This window comes from Furipterus horrens, unplaced genomic scaffold, assembly GCF_987537825.1.
Source record: "Furipterus horrens unplaced genomic scaffold, mFurHor1.1.pri manual_scaffold_13, whole genome shotgun sequence".
In the NCBI taxonomy this organism is placed as follows: domain Eukaryota; kingdom Metazoa; phylum Chordata; class Mammalia; order Chiroptera; family Furipteridae; genus Furipterus; species Furipterus horrens.
Window position 1 is genome coordinate 45,548,667 of NW_028327183.1, and position 17,423 is coordinate 45,566,089.

Consider the following 17,423-nt stretch of genomic DNA (forward strand, 5'->3'; position numbering starts at 1 on the left):
GGACCTCAGGGAACTTGAAATACAAGAATAAGCCTGTGAAAAATGTGCTTTCTCATCTCTGCAGCCCTGATTTCTCTCTCGACGGCAGGGATCTGGCCATCTATAACACGTGTGCCACTTATGGCCACCATTCCCTGAGGCGTGACAGAAACTGCCAGAGGAGCCTGAGATGGTATGAGCAGGAGCCTCGCTTCTTCTTGTGGAGCTATTTATTCAAGAAACATTTCCTGAACATCCATGATGCCGAGATTCCTGAGTTATATGCTTACAGATAAAACAACAAAAGGCACAGCCCCTGCCTTCAAGGAGCTTACGATGCAGTTGGAGAAAGAGAGAAGCACACAGGCAACTCAAACACAGAGCAGTAAGTACCATGTTAGGGGGAAACTCGGGAGGCAAAGACAGGCAAAGGGCTGAACACTGAGTGTCAGGGAAGGCTTTTTGAGAGAAAACAAAATCTAAGCCAGACCTAATTAAAAAAAAGAAAAATCAGTTACGTTTTTTTAAGCTCTGCCCTTCCCCTTTTTTGCTTTTTAGGGGTCTTTTGTTTTGTTTTGTTTGACTTGGGATAGGGAGCAGCAGAATATACCATGAGAAAGCAAATTATATGAGGAGGCCCAGAAGCCAGGGTTTCTGGGAGCGCCCGGGTCACCCAGCGTGGCTGGAGGGCTGGGGTTAAGGAGAAGCCGACAGAGACAGGCAGAGCCCCTGGGAGGCCTTCTGGAATCCAAATGTACGTACGCCGTCCCTACTTGGTGAAGTCACAGACAGCTCTCAAATGCTCTTGCTCTTCCTGTTTTTTTTTTTTTTTTAAACTTATTTTGGAATAGTTTTAGATGGACAGAGAAGTTGCAGATCTTCCAAGAGAGCTCCCATTATGTCCTTTTACCCAGCTTCCCCTAATGCTAACATAACCACGGTATAAGTGTCAAAACAAAAAAATTATCTTTGGTACAAAAAACTAAGCCATAGACTTTATTTGGATTTCACTGGTTTTTCCATTCATTCTCTTTTCTATTCCAGGATCCAATCCAAGATCCCACATTCCACTCAATTCAGAGACTTTTAAAAATTCCTTCCTTTACTTCTGGCCACCACAATTTCATCATTTATCATCCCTCTCTCCATCGATGCTTCCGCATCTCCTAACACCACCAGCCCACTCAAAGGTGCACACGTCATTTCAGAACAGCATCAAAGTTACCAGAACAGATGATCTGGAATAGGAAGAACTATTAGGGATTCAAGGAAGGGCATTTAACAAAAAATGAATTCAGTGACATCTTTAGACAACTAAGATACACGTCCACACACGTGTGTGTACACACATATACTAACACACAGTTGACAGAAAGGACCTGGCCTGTGGTACTGCTTCCATGGTGGAAAAGAAATTTAAGCAGACCCATTTCTGCTTCTTCAGTCTTGCCAGCAATTTAATAAATCCCCTTTATTCTTCCTTCAAAAAACCTAACCACCCCAAGAAGCAGTAAAGGCAGTAACACCTAACTCACCCCCCTGCGCCCCTCCCTCACCACAAAAAAAAAAGAAATCCACCATGCTTGCAAAATCTATCTGAGATATGACTCATCCTGTCTTTCCCAGATTTTCACTACAGACTCTAGTCATTAAGACAAAATTCCAATATGTCACAACAATCTTCATAAAGGCACTTAACTGATGTTAGTCATACTTGTGTTACATTTACAACCTTTATTCTAAGCTTCCATCTCCTAAAATTCCCAAACCTACACCTTGAGTGATGTCAATTTCTAGAATCAAGATGAGCCCTGTGCAGAAATCACTGCAATGTCGAGAAAAATGGGAAATTTTTTCTACCACTAAAACACAACTGTTAACAATGGTTATTTTTGGGAAGTAGAATCTAAGGAATATTTTAACTTTTCTTATACGAGGTCTGTCTGGAAAAAGTCCAACCATTGTTAATATAACAAGAATATCAATGTAACCTGGCAGCCAAGGAGAGTAGACTGGAATGCACACATGTGAACAATGAAGACTTCACTGTACTAGTCAGTGGGGGTGGTAGACGCCACTGAGTATGTGTCCTGTGTGGCCATCACATTCAAAATGACTGAACGAATAGAGCAATGGATCTGCATCAGATTTTGTGTTAAGCTTGGACATTCTTCCACAGAAGCTAATAGAATGACTCAGAAGGCCGCAGCTATGGGCAGCTGGTGATTGGTAGCTTCATCACAACAACACACCTGCTCATGCATCAACATCTCATGCAGGTTTTTGGTGAAATATCAAATCACCCAGATGACTCAGCCCCCTTACGGCCCAGATTTGGTGCCCTGCGACTTCTGGCTTTTCCCAAAACTAAAATCACCTTTGAAAGGGAAGAGATTTCAGACCTTCGATGAGATTCAGGAAAATAAAATGAGGCAGCTGATGGCGATTGGGAGACCTGTGTGAGGTCCCAGTCTGCTTTGAAGAGGCTGAGGCATTATTGTCCTATGTACAATGTTTCTTGTATCTTCTTCAAGAAATATCTCTATTTTTCATATTACGTAGCTGGATACTTTCTGGACCAGACCTCACATATTTCAGCCATTGGGGGTTAATTATCAAACATTCAACAAATACAAAAAGCGCACAGTCCCGTGCCAGTTAGGAGAGAGAAAAAAGAAAAATTTCCTTGCGGCCCATCAAGTCTAGAGCTTCCCTCTTTAATGCTTCGGCCATTTAACTTTAATCAAAATTAAATGAAATTTAAAATTTAGTTTCTCAGGCCCACAAACTACATTTCAAGTAAGAAACCTTGGCTAGTGGCTACTATAAAGGACAATGCAGAACATTCTAGCAGACAGGGATGACCTAAAAAGAAGCCCTGGCGCCAATGTAGACCTTGGAAATAAGAAGGGAGGACCTGGGAAGATATACATTTGAGATGGGCACTACTGTGAGCATTCCAGGCTGGCTGAGGACAGTCAGCACACACCACTGGCCCTTCCTTTCAGCATCACGCAGCACCAAAGCTTCCATGGCCAGTCCCCCACACCAAAGGCAAAACACTTCAAGAAGGCATTATAGAGATGGATTGAGCAATAGGCTCTGATAGTATTTTGCTGAGATAAGCTTAGGTGAAATACCCTAAAATGAACAAACAAGACTGTAAAGTCCAACTTAGGACCTCATTAAAAAGGAGAAGGGGAAAATGAAACTGGAATTAACTGCTACATCGTTCTGGAAATCTTTAACAGGTAAGCTAAACTAGGGATCAAGGGGACAAACCAAAGAACGCACTATGCTCATCCAAATACCTTTCAGTGGAAGAGGCATTTCCCAAAAATCACAGTCAATACTTGAAATCACACGTTATTAACCCAAGTTGGAGAAGAGGGAGGGCAGGGGGAGAGGGGAGCGGGGGCGGGGAGTGGCAGTGGGGGGTGGGGAGTGGCAGTGGGGGGTGGAGAAGAGAGCACACACACAAAGCCAGCCTGGTGCAGCTGTAAAACAATTCGGTACTCCCCAAGGACGGGGTGGGAGGGAGCGTTACTATCTTTTCTCTGACTCTGCCTACTACCTAATACGTGCTGCCTCAGCTTTCTCATCTGTAAAATAGGTACAAGGTAATCCATGTACAGTGCATAAAACAGTGCCTCACACATAAAAAGTACTAAGGAAGCATCAGCTATTATTTTTGTAGGAGTCTCTGAGGACCTGGGTTTTTGTTTTAAGATTTTATTTACTTTTAGAGAGAGGGGAAGGGAAGGAAAAAGAGAGGGAGAGAAACATGTGCGAGAGAAACAGATCAGTGGCTTTTCACAACCCCCCAACTGGGAACCTGGCCCACAACCCAGGCATGTGCCCTGACCAGGAATCAAACCTGTGACCTTCCAGTTCGCAGGTCAGTGCTCAATCCACTGAGCCACACCAGCCAGGGCAGGACCTAGATTTTCCACTGATGGAGAGTTACAGGATTTCCCTAGGGGTGAGCTCTATTGTGTCGATTGTCATCTTGGGAGAGGGTTTTTGAAAAGCCCAGAATGTTCCAGGCTGAGCAGCTAGCAGACACCTGCCCACCATGTCCCGTGGGCCACTGTAGTGCCCACAGCCCTGGGGACAGCCACCAGAACTGCATCAAGCTTCAGGATTTAGCTATGGACCCCTGATATCAGGGTGTAGAATGTCAGTATTCAACTTTTTCCACCATCTGCCATGTCTGCCCAAGTAGATTATTCTATCCTTCTTCAGGCATTAATTAGGCACCCATGACAAGTCAGGCAGTTTACTAGGAAAAATGGAAAACAAACAAAAAATTCCTAGCTTCAAAAAGCAGAAAACAACTATTCCACTTCTAGGAATTTCTCCTACAGGTATAATCTCACATGCGGAAAATGATACATATTCAAGATTGCCTTACAGCACTGATTGCAAAACAAAGCCCTGGAAACAAATCCAATGCCCATCGATAGGCGGCTGGCTAATTATGCTATATCTCTATAATGGAATACTGTGAGGCTGCAAAAAAGAATGAGGAAGCTTCCTTTGTGCTAACACGGAATGATCTCCCAAAACAGTCTGTGAAGAAAAAGGCAAGAGCAGAACGGTAATTACAGTACGCTAGTACGCTACAATTTCTGTAAAGGGGTGGGGAGGGGATACATACTTACATTTGCTGGTTTGTATGTGCACAAAGTATCTCTGGAAGGAAAAAGATCTCTGGTAAAACACTAAGGCCAGCAACTGGGTGGCTGAAGAACAGGGTTACGGGAATAAATAGTTCGGGTATTTTGCGACTACTAACACAGAACCGTATTGCTGCACAAGCACAAGCATTAAGCATAACATCGCTGACGGGACAGAGCTGCAGAGAACCCAGGAAGGCAGGCCTCAGGACAGTGGATGCTTGAGGAGATACTGAAGGATGAGTAGGAAACTGACCAATCCAAAAAGGGTTGGCAAGGGCCCTCTTGAGAGGAAGCAGCTTCATCAAAAACACAGAGGGGAAAAAAAGGGCACAGCATGTTCTAGAGACCAATAAATAGGAGGCTGGGGCGGAAGGATGGGCCGAGCCGTAAAAGATTCTACAGCCACTCTAAGGATCTGAACTTTATCCGGTAGGCAACACAAAAGCAACGTTTTCAAGCAGGGAAGTGTAACAGTTAGGATGTTGTTCAGTGACTCTCGTGACTTGTAGAGAGGAGAAAACAAAAGAAGAAAGGATAAAGAGAAGGCCACCTTGTAAAAGAAAAAGATTTCTACAATCAAGCATAATACCCTACCTTCTTGGAATCCCAGTGGCAGGGAGCATAGTGGATTTCACTGAGCTGGCACCCAATGAATACCTCACTTCCTATTTGAGAATAACAATCCCTAGCAGTTGAGCACTCAAATCGTGGTCATGTGTCACAATGAGAGAAAAAGTGACTGAGGCCTCAGTCCTAACATGGTGAACACCAACCAGATCCCAACAACTGCTATTTGGTCAATGAGCTATCACAGGTACGTGTGTGAGACGCTCACTGATCAGACCCTCGAAGCGGCTGCTGCCTGGAGGCAAGTTACAAGACAACAGGACAACAGCATGTGCTGCTCGACCGATTCAGAATCCCACCCTCTGTGGCACTCTCTCGTGCGGGCATACCTGAACAGTTTAATCAAGCAAATTGTTCTCTTTCATTCTCCCACAAAACTGAAAGGCTTTCCAACTTTACAGAGTTTCAACATTCATTCTTGGCATTTGGTTCTCAAAAAAAAAATCTGGAATTTCAACACAAAAAGCCTTGTGGCAGACAGAGTATGTATTTAGGCTTATTTATAGCAAAACCTCAAATTACAATAAATGACTTGTCCAAGGTCACAAAGATGTTGAGAAGCAAAACGAATACTAACAGCAGAAAGGGTTCTTTACATCACTTGAGGAAATCCAAGATCTTATGCCTGAAAGACTCCAGACTCAATTTTTTCCTGGTTTCTCTAACAAAGTCTTACCTTTATTTCAACTCATATTGTGCTCCTATTGACATGTTCTAGGATAAATGACAGGTTCACAGAATACACAGGGGTAGGGGGAGAAAAACAAAAACATCCTGTGTAGCTTCCAAAGCTATTTCACAATTTCTTCCTGATGTCTGAATGTAACCCCCTCCTCATACTGCACTTGAATATCAGCTCTGCTGGTACTCTCCCTCACGAAAGAAATTACCAGTAAAAAAGTAGGTATATATGTGTATGCAAATGTCTTGTTAAATAACAATAAAAACAAACAAGGTAAATTTTTTAAATCTCCAAATTAATTCTTACACAAGATAAACATGAACTTGGCCCACACTCTTAAGAGGTTCTTTCCCATAATAAGATGAAATCTTTCTATTCAATGCATTCTTGAGTTGAAATGTTTAGTCACACTTAATTCTTTAAGATAAGATCAGAAAAAAAAATCAGGCCACCATTTGTCTAAATTTTTTACTTTCTGGTACAGAAACAGGGTGTTCCTTGTGTTACCTGTAAGGGAAGAATTGCTTTTGTTTTATAAACGGTGTATAAATGCTCAGAGAGGAGGAGGCATGTTTTGTATAACTGGTATTCTAAACAGTGCAGACCTGCAAATGTTGGTTGAATGGGAGGAAAAAGAAAAAAATACCTATCCTCTGGAGCTACAAAGAACTAGTTTGTTCCCTCTTCTGCTAAACAACCCTGAATTAGATATTTAAATAACATTAGATATACTAAATAAATAGTATTTAAATCTCATTTACTTAAAGATTTTTGGCCCATGAAAGGGAAAAAGATATAACTGTCATGGCCATTCCTCATTTTGACCAAGAAACGGAAAAAGTAATATACTAATAGCTTCTTTCTCTTACAACAAATATGGCGGCGAGAGGGGGGACCCTTCCTGAAGAGAGAACTTAGGGTTTAGCTAGAGCTGTGAGGCAGACTTGGGCCCTCCTCACTTGTGTACAGGGTGAGGCACACCATAGAAGGCGACAAGAGAGCTCGAGCTCCAGGCAAAGGCTCTGAACCACAGGGCCTCAGGGGCCTACCAGCCCTGCGGGCCGGGCAAGCCCCCCCTAGAAGCCTCAGGTCCCCCACCTACTTCAGAGGGTTACTGTGAGGAGGATAGAGGGGAACCCTCAACAGTCTCCTGGTACAACACAGGAAGTATATTTTTTGTTATTAACTGGTTAAGACTGCTAATAATTAATTCAATTATCATTCTAAGAAAGCATAATTGCTTCACCTTCTAAGGTACCAGAGCCCAACTGATCTCTACTAATTTCTTGCTTTTCAGCTCAATTTTTCCTTCATATGATTACAAGAAAAACCAAACATAATACATATATATTTGTTCTTTTTTCTTTAAGTCAAAAATAGTACAATCTTTGTGGAAAACTCAAAGAGAAAAACTTTTTAATCACTCAAAATTCAAAAGCACAGAGATTAATACTAATAGCACTTTGGGGTATTTATTCTACTTTTCCCCGTATATATTTAAAATAACTGAAGTCTTATTGTTCATAGTTCTATACCCTGCTTTTTTCTCATACTTAATTTTATTTTGTATGCACCTTCCCATGTCAAGAATGACTCCATGTTTTTGTTTTTTTTTCCACGCAAGCTGCTCGTGATTTATTTCCCACTGGGGGCCAAGCACACGGTCACGGGGGTTGAGGAGGCTTCCGTGTGGCTTGGGTAGTAAAGACAGGGCTCTCACCCTCCGTTTTGGTGTTTTGATGTTTTGCTGTTTTGATATAAAAGAACCCACTGCTTCTGCCTGCTGCAGCCTGCCTAGTCTACAGGGTGGGGTGAGGAGGGGGAATGGGGCACAGGAGGGGTGGGGAGGAGCTCAAAAGAGCCTAGCGCCTCTGGGAGTCTGGCGGCTGGTGGCGGCCACTCAGGACGCGGGCCGGCGTTGCCGCTGCCGGGCTGGCCGCCAGGCGGCTTCCTTGTGGCTTCCCGAGCCGGTTCCCAGGTGACTATGCTGCAGGAGGCCGAGCGGGTTTCGAGTGCTCTGGGGACTCCAACACCGTGGAGAGTGGACTGTCCCCAAAAGAAGCTCGCCCACCAGTGATCCGGGTCAGCCTTGGGGAGCCCAGGGTTGAGGGGGAGGACCTCCCCAGGGTACTCGGCACTACCGCAGGAGCTGTTACGGGAGTGGAGCCCAGGCAGCGCCGGTAGTGGTGGTGCGCGGCCACGAGCGAGCCGCTGGAGGGGATGGCTGCCATGCTCTTGCGTGTGGACTGGTGGACACCTCGGAGGCGACCCGTCGCGGACCTCGGCGCGCGATCACGGGTGGCAGGAACGGGGGCGCTAGGCCACGGAGCCCATTTGCAGAGACCGCGGGAAGCCTACGACCGAAACGTGCGAGGGTCAACTCCATACTTTTCCATAAAGAACCATTCCCCTAGGGTAGTGATTTTCGACCCTTTTCATCTTATGGTACACATAAACTAATAATGTACGAGAATTCTGCGGCACACCAAATATATATTTTTTGCCAATCTGACAAAAAGTAGGTATAATTTTGATTCATTTACTCCGGACAGCTATTGTGTTGGTTGTTGTCATTTTTTTATCTGATGATCTAAGGTAGAAGAGGTCAGTGCCTCTGACTAAATGGTCAGGTATCGCATGTTTTAAAAACGCTTGCGGTCAGGTTGAAAAGTGCTGCCCTAGGGCTAAAACATTTACAGGAGATTGTTTCTTTTCTTTTTTTATACACATCACTATAATTAACATCTTTGTGTACAGTCTTCATCCTCATCTCTATTTCTTGGTCCATATATATTCCCATAAGTAGGTCAAGGGTTGTAGATCTCTTAAAACATTGCCAAACAGCTTTCCATAAAGTTCACACAGTTCAGCCATTGTGATAACATCAGCAGTAACCCAAAAAAATCCGGAATTACAACACAGATAGGAAAGACCTGTTCCGATAGGGAAGATCTGTTATCAAAAGAATGCTTTTGACACTTGTGGTAATTTGTACCAGATCGATGTTATCTCATTCTTTATCAGATATGCAGTTTTGAACAAATTTGGAAAAGTTATAAATTACTTTACACATTCATATTTGTGCCTTCCAAACAGAGACTCTCAAATAATTTCCAGCTTATTAAGAATTGTGTGGAAAAGGAAATTACGCCCCATCATATGAAAGAGGGGTTTGTCACCATGTGGAAAATTCAGAAATGTACACTTAAGATTTATGTACTTTTCTACATGTAAAGTTGTACCTAATTTTTTCTTAAAAAAGTAAATGAAAGGAAAAAATATTAAAAGGAGACCTGTACACAAGAAAATATATGCATTGCTTGTATACACACACAATATCATATCGCAACTTCTTTAGCAAACACTGCCATTTTTTAAGCCTTTGTGACTGTTCACTAATTCTGGATATACGTCAACAGCTGAGACCCACTCCTGAAGCATTTAGGGGTCCTTACCCCCTTTTTCCTCATTTATCAAAGGTTTTATCTACATTCCTCAATTGACTGACCAATCAGAGAAAGAAATTTCCTATAGGCCGGCAACATTAAAAAAGTACTCAATAATTTCTGGCCATTAAAAATGGTACCACAGAAGCAGCATCCACCAGCTTTCCCACCTACAGATTTAATAAACATTTTTGAAAAATAAAGGCCAGGTGCTACTTTTATTACCATGCATTTAGGTCCCCCATTCCCAGAGAAACAATTTCCTTCAAGTGAAAGTCATTCTAGCTGAAGATGCAGATTTCAAGAATCTAATAATCTTGTATTAATACAGTGCTGACTTTCATTTGTACACAATCAATTTGTTACCGAACAAAGAATCCTTTTTAATTGCGGGTGGCAATTAAGGGTAATCATTTTCCTTTGTCTTATTCCTAAGTAGTGCAGGCTGCAATAGACGAAGCCATGGTTTTGACCTTTCTTTAAGTGGAGATGAGAGAAATACAATGCAACAATATTTAATTTTTTTTTTTTTTACATTTCAGAAAGCTATTAGCTGAAGCTGGCCAACATCCCCCCAACATTAGTTAATAATTTTTTGAATTGCAGTGTTTTTTAATTATAGTGATCTCCACACAAATAAATCAAGGGACAAAAAGTATATTTTTGTCTCTACATTACTAGTTGCCTAGAGTTTTCTCAGAGAAGAAAAATCTCTCGATTCCGAGGTACTCAGATACTTTTCTATTTGCCAAAGAAAATATAGATTTAAGAGTCATTCCATGACCAAACACTTCTATCTTCTGTTAGACAAGTGTACTTATATACAGTTTTGTTATACCTGAATTTGAATTCAGATCAGAAACAAAATGCTCAACTTTTTCAATACGCTGGTTAGAAAGGGAGGCTGGTACTTGTGGCTATACATTCTATTCTAAATCCTGTGTTATGGAACACACTGTGTGCTCAGTCTCTGAATATGAAAATCTTTATTATTATGGAAGTACCTCCCAAGGAGCCAGAAATTAATCAGATTGCTCTACAACATTTACTTCCCTCACGCCACCTTGTATTTTACAGTATATAGTATACATATAGTTAATTGTTTATAACAGACTATAAATTCCTCAAGGGAATGAATTATAGCTTCTTGTTATATCCCAGAGAGGAAAGGCAGCCTAATAAAATAAACATAAACTTTGGAATCAGACAGACATGGATTCATAACACAGCTCTACTACGTATTAGCTGTGTAACCATGGATAATTGTGATGTATGTATATATATATATGAAAATTAAAATGCTGACCAGGAAGGCATACCCCCTAAGAGTTTAAAGCCTAAAAACGGCCTTATAGTTGGCACACACATCTCCCCCCATCAAAGAAAGGAAGGAAGGAAGAAAAAAGGATTTGGCACCTGTTTGGATTCAATCAATCTTAGGTACTGGGGGCTTACTATGTACAAGGTATTTTTCTAGGTGTGATGGGAAATAAAAGATATATGAGGGGGTCCCCCTCCTCAAAGAGACTACTAACTAGAGAGAGAAGATATTAGAGTATTATTAGCTACAAAATAAGGCAGAATGGAAAACAGTATAATCCCTTCATTTTGTAAATGAAAAAATTGCAGCTCAGATTTTGAGGGGGTGGCAGGTAAAGGGACTAAATGGTAATAGAAAAAAAAAAAATTAAAAAAAAAGAAAAGAAAAAATTGCAGCCCAGAAAAGTGAAAACGATTTGGCCCAAGTCACACAGAGCCAGTAAATGGCAGAGCCATGGCTGGGAAACTGGTTTCTTCATTATCAGTTCAACATTCTTTATACCATGGGAAGCTGCCTCTTAATCGTTCAAATTCTATTACCAAATGCAAATATTACTATAGTGACCAGCAAAAGGACATTTCCAAATAAGAATGCAGAGACACTAGAAGAGCAAAAAAGGGATGAAATACCTATAGACGCATAATGCAACAGTTGGAAATTTCATAAAATGAAAACATTAATTTCAATAAGGTAGATAGGCAAGTATTGCCATTTTCAATTAAAATGAGTTATTACTCTCCTGTGATGATGCTTCATGGCTGAAAGTACTTGGTTCTCTGCTAATACATCAATTCAATGGTGTTTCTTAATATCAGAGAAGTAAATAAATGAAAATTAGACTATCAGATGCCAAAAGTTATTTTCAAGAATTCTTCTCAGATGAAGCCTGACAAAGCACTGTATCAAAACGTAAATAAAAATAAACTTTCAGAAGGCCCTGTCGGGGTAGCACAGTTGGTTAGAGCACTGTCCCAATACGCCAAGGTTGTGGGTTCTGTCCCCGGTCAGGGCACATACAAGAATCAACCAATGAATGTATAAATAAGTGGAACAACAAATCAATGTTTCTCTCCCTTCCTCTCTCTAAAATCAAATAAATTTTTTAAAAACTTTTTTAAGGAAATAAACTTTCAGGATAAATATGATTTGTTTGCATTTCTTAATAACAGCAATTCAAGTGCTATTCAGACCATTGCTATTTGAGAGCCTAGGGTAACAATGACTCAGCTTGAAAAATTCCATATTATTTTCATTATTTATTTATCCTCACCCGAGGACATGCTGTCATTGCTCTTGGCGGGGGACGGGGGAAACATCAATGCGAAGGAGAAACAGTGATGTGTTGCCTTCTTGTGTGCACCCTGAGTGGGGATCAAACCTACATACAACCTGGTTATGTGCCCTGACTGGGAATCGAACCTGTGACCTTTCGGTCTTTGGGCCAATGCTCCACTGAGCCACACCAGCCAGGGCTCCATATTATTTTCAAAAGTGGTATATGGTTTTAGTTATATAGTTAATACAATCTGGATGCCCCATTCCCCCTAAATTATAAACTAATTTTCATGCAAATAGCTGAGAGGCAACGTTTATTTTACATTTGAAAAACTATACAACAAAGGTAATCCAGTTCATTTTACTGCATCCGCCAGGAAACAGCCCCCCCCCCCCTTCAGGGTTACAGAATATAATTTAAAAGGGAAATGGTTAGGGTAGCATCAGGAGCCTGGTTCAAGCTCTAACTTGGTATGTGACCCAGGACAACAAGAATCTACAATCAGCTCAACAGCACACTCCACTTCAGACTAGGAAATGTGACATCTGAAGAGGAGAAGCGATTTGTCCAATGTCCCAACTAATTGAGATAAGACTTAGACCAGAAGGATGTCCAGCAGCCTTTCAACTATGACAGGAAGCCTGTCACTATGCCCCTTTTGCAAACCTTCCATTTCCCCACGTGTAAGTGAGGAGGCCAAACCAGGCACTGATTTTCAAATTGTGTGGCTCCAAACCCAAGGGATTTCTGCTAGTCGACTTCCTTCCCCTTCAAGCAGTCTCCAAGTTTATCTATTTTATGTAGTGTGGAAAAGGTAATTTAAACAGCTGGACTAGATGATCCACATAATGTTCCCAATGACTGGGTAAATTAAGGCTGTTTAGACCACCAGGCAGTGAGTGACAATATAGCCGGTCACAGGCCCTGCAAGAGGCCTAACGCCTCTGCCTCTCCGAGCCCCACAGCAGACAGAGGACAGCAAAGCAAAGGAGACCACAGAGGGAAAACCACTCTCACCCCTTCAGTCTCCACCTGTGCTGACCTGATACGTTTTCCAGTCGCATCCAGACTGGCTGAATGCCTATGAAGCTGCGGTTTACGGTCATTTGTGCAATCCTCACCCTTCCCAGACTTTCCTTTGCCGAAAGCCACCATCAAGCCCAAGGATCTGAACATGGACAACTCCTTCCATGTGTGCAGTGTGAAAAGGAATGAATATTTTTTATTTCTTATTGTCCTAAATGTACCATGCCAAGAAAAAAGGGGAGATGTGTAAGGGAGGAGGGTCAAAGCCAGAAAGAAAGGTTTAAAAAAAAAAAAGGAGCAGAGCTCTGATCAGGCCAGTCTTACGCAGATTTTTTTCTAGACAGGGCAAGAGCCCTTGAAGACACGTCACTAGGTTGAAAACAGTGGTCTACCACCATTGCCTGCCTGCTCCATACCCAACCCCCCTCAACTGGCACATTAACTATTAGAGAAGGCTACCAGCTCAGATTTTCTGTAGCACCCAGTTCCATCATGGAAGCAAACGCTAATACTGGGGTTAGAGCCTCCACTATCATCAGAGAAATCTGACAGTCTTTGGAATATCAGGTACCAGTTAGGGCAAAAAACCAGCTCTTTGTTCTGCTGTGTCCTCTCCCCCTATTTTGTCAACTTAGGCTATAGGCATGCAGAAACTTTGTCCTTCCAGTGATGTTAAAACTCTGGGACACAAATTTAAGCGGTGCTACATACAGTTATTTTTATTCTTAATTAGCTGCCACTTCCACATTAAGAATTTTTTAAAAAACCTATTTATACCCAAATGGGGACCATGACTTCTCAAATTCAGAGACTTAATCATGATTCACAAGGCCAAAACTCAGAGATGAACAGAAACCAGCGGAAATGAATCAAAATTCATTTAAGTCAATAATGGTGAAGACACATGCCACGTATAATTAAAATTACCAGCCTCTGCTTGTCAAAAAATTTAAAGTCCTCAGAAGTTAGAAGCTAAAAGAGCCCTACGGATCTACTATCCAGCCCAGCTCAATGTCTTACATACAAATGCCCTAACATGTTTTGAGTCAATGGTCCAAATCTGTTGATGACAGTAAATGTATTTTTTTTTCAAATGTGTTCACATAGAACTATTTTTAAATCAGTGCTGAAGTAAATAAAATTTGATCATAGCTCAGTTAAGAAATAAAGTCCTTCCAGTAAATGCTCCTTCACAGCTGGATGAATGCTTTAATATGCAATTGCCCTAGGCCAATTCCTAGGGGAGAAAAATCAAGCTTTTGATTTACTTAAGAAACAAAATAAATAAACCTAGAACATGCAAAAGGTTCCCTGTCCTAAATAAAGGAAGAAAAATAGTTGGATGGCTTTTCTGTAAAAACCACCTCTTACTCTGAATGAATTTCTTAAACCCCACCCCCCAACGTAGCTAAGGTACATTTCCCAGGTAATAGGACCAAAAATCCAATCAAATCAGCCAGTTCCTGGCACCTCTTTCTCTGTCCATCGAGTCAGGTCGCTCACAAGGCGGGGAATGGCAGGGCCACCCACACAAACCTCTGTGCACCAGGGAGCCCCCTTCCCCCCAGTGCAGCATGGATCTGCCCAGAGGCCTCGCTCAGCTCCTGTGGGTGGGAGCGCCTGCAATACCGGAGGGCAGAAGTTTGAGTGACACTTGGCACTCTCTCTCTCAACAAACAACCGCAAAGAGCTTTCCAAAGCCAGGCCCTCATTATTATGAAGACCAGGAAGCTGGAACCTTCCTGGGGCAGAGGTGAAAAAGAAACAGGCCCACTCTCCCCCACGCTCCCCAAAGGTTACACTGCAAACCAGAGGCCGCTGGGGAAGGCAAGCCTCTCGAGCAGACCCAGAGCAGTAAACACCAAGTGTGTGCATAACCCCCGGTGAGATTTGGGAGAACTTGAGAACTGGCTATTCCCCAGCCAGGGGTAAAACAAAAATATTACTTGTCAGTTGGAAAAAAAAAAAACTAAACTAAAACCAAAAAAGCACACTCCTAAATTCTCCCAGGGGGTGCTGGCTTGGAGGTGGCAGTGGGGAGAGGGTATCTTTACAATAGCTCGGAGCAGAGGGGAGGGCCAGGGGGACAGAGAAGCAAGACCCGAGAGCAGCCGCACTCTCCTTCCCTGAAGGACACAAAGCGGCAGAGCCCAGGGAACTGACGGGGCCAGGGAGCAGAATGGGAGAGGGAAGAAAATGGGACAGAGCAAGGAGACCTACGCCCTCCACCACTAACCTTGGTGAAAGGGGACAGGGAGACAGGGGAACACTCCCGGACTTCAGAGAGTGGTAACCAGTCAGCCAGCGCCCACCTATTCACCCAGGTCTCAGGGGACCCCTCAGGATATAGCCCACAGGATCCGGGAGCCCAGGGAATCCGCAGTCTAAATCAGAGCCTAGAAAACCCCAGGCCCGACCCAGCCCCTTCCTCTCCAAAGCTGAGGATGGAGACTAGAGGAAGGCACACCTGAAGGGGGGAGCACTCCGTGGGGAAGGGGCGGGTCAGGGAGGGGAGCCTGGAGAAGCGAGTCTGATAGAAAGTGAATGGGACGAGAAAGAGCCTGGCAGGACACAAGGGGACAGAAAGATGAGGGAGAAAAGAAGGCAGAGTGAGGCACAGAACTGGGAACAGGGTTTCCAAAGGGAGGAAGAATCCATCTGAGAACTCGGGAGGCTCTAGGAGGGGCTCTGGGGTGGGAGGCGGGCGATGATAGGAAGTAAGGTTGAGAAAGCATCTCTAATATCGGGCAGGACTGGGGGAGGGAGGCAGGGCAAAGTGGCGAGGACAATACAAGCCTGGACGGAGCGCAGGTTGAGAGCCCAATCACAACGGTGGCGGAGAGGTCAGGCGGTAATCCTAGAGCTGAGAGGCAGCAGGGGTGGGAGGCAGCCCCACCGAGACCGGGGTCACCGAGGACCACTCCAACAGGGAGCAGCAGCAGGGAAACTTGAAGTGAGTCCAAAAAGATAGGTGAGCGAGTGGACAGCTCCAAAGGGACGGGGCCGGGAGGAACACAGTGAACAGAGGGCAGAAACCAACACATGGAAGAGCAGGTGCAAAGAGGAACTGGGCAGGTCAGTGAGATGAGCAACGGGAAGGAAGGCGGGGACCGGACAGAGGGCAGTTACTGCCGGGTTCATGAGGGAAAGGGCAAATCTAAGAAGGGCCCAAACGGAGACAAGTGGACTTGGAGCAAGGAGGCTAGAAAAGAGGTCTAAAGCAGAGAACGAAGGGGAGACAGGTCAAAGAAAGGAGGAGCAAATGAATGGAATAGCTCGAGCGCCAGTAAGGAGGAGGGGAGCGAAGCTGAAGAACACTGGGCAGCCCGCGGCCTCGGGCAGCGCGGAGGCTGCGGGGAGGCCGGGTCCGGGCCGGGAAAAGACGGCAGAGAAGGGAACTGCAGGGTCAGGACCGGGCGGGCGGGGGCCGCTTCCGAAAGGGCAGAGTCGGGGAGCACGCAGGTTAGGGGCCGCAGCAGGAGCTGAGGTCAGGCAAGCGGCGGAGGCGGGAGGCAGAGCGGTCTGCAGGCGAGGGAAGGGGCTGATGGGCCGAGAGAAGCCAGACCTGAGGCGGGGAGAAGAGAGCACGGGGGAGCAGGTGGCAGGACTGAGGCGCGGGCGGGTGGGCGCCACAGGTCTGTGTGAGTGGGCAGCAGGGCCCGAGAGAGAGGCGGAATGAAGTCCGAGGAGAAGACCTGGGGTCAGCAGTGCGACACTGACGGGGTCTCGGAGCGACCTCTAACGAGGTGGAATCGCGGGTCCTAGAGGGACAGCTCCTGGGGATGCAACAGATTCCGCGAGGAGGAGTGAGAGCGGAGAGGGCAGCGAAGGGGGCAGATCCGGAGAGTGGGAAGAGCGGAATCGGAGAGGAGGCAGAGGGGCCACGCATCTCCAAGTGGGGATCCAGCATGAAGGGATGCAGAAGGGCCACTGAGGACTTGGGTCCCATGAGCACTGCAGAGACCAGGAGGGGCGGAGGCGGAAGGGGGGCGCAGAATTGGGAGCAGAGCGGCTCAAGTGGAGGGGTGGACGAAGCAGATCCCGAGATCCCGATCGGGGAGCGGGGACAGAAGCGGGGACCGTGGGGCCGGGGCAATTAAGGGCATGTCCGAGGGGCCGGCGGGCGCCGCGAGCCGGGCCGCAGTACGAAGCTGTGGGGCCCACGGGGCCCGGGGGGCTGGGGGGGCCGCTCCCTCCCCTCCCCCTCCGGCTCCTCCATTGTTCGCGGGCTCCGGGTCCCGCGGTCCCCGCCTCCCCCAGGACCCCGCAGCGGGGCGGCGCCCAGCCTCGCTGCCGGGGCTCGCGAGCTCGCGCACTCACCAGCTGGGCGCCCTCAGTGCGGCCCCGGTCTCCGGGATCCCGGCAGCGGCGACGGCGGCCCCGG

At 45.1% G+C, this 17,423-nt stretch overlaps 1 protein-coding gene and 1 pseudogene across 2 annotated transcripts in view; both read right to left on the reverse strand.

The window, feature by feature from the left end:
* The window catches only part of ARHGAP35 (Rho GTPase activating protein 35), a 116,217-nt gene extending 98,794 nt beyond the window's left edge, over positions 1 to 17,423 (reverse strand). The window contains exon 1 of the mRNA XM_090259002.1: positions 17,360 to 17,423. The gene's annotated coding sequence lies outside the window, so the exon portion shown is untranslated. The remainder of the gene's footprint in view (positions 1 to 17,359) is intronic.
* Positions 7,319 to 17,416, reverse strand: LOC149994938 (pancreatic progenitor cell differentiation and proliferation factor pseudogene; annotated as a pseudogene). Its single transcript, XR_016507597.1, has 2 exons — positions 17,360 to 17,416; positions 7,319 to 8,324 (listed from the first exon to the last, which is right to left on the reverse strand). The product of XR_016507597.1 is annotated as a pancreatic progenitor cell differentiation and proliferation factor pseudogene (transcript).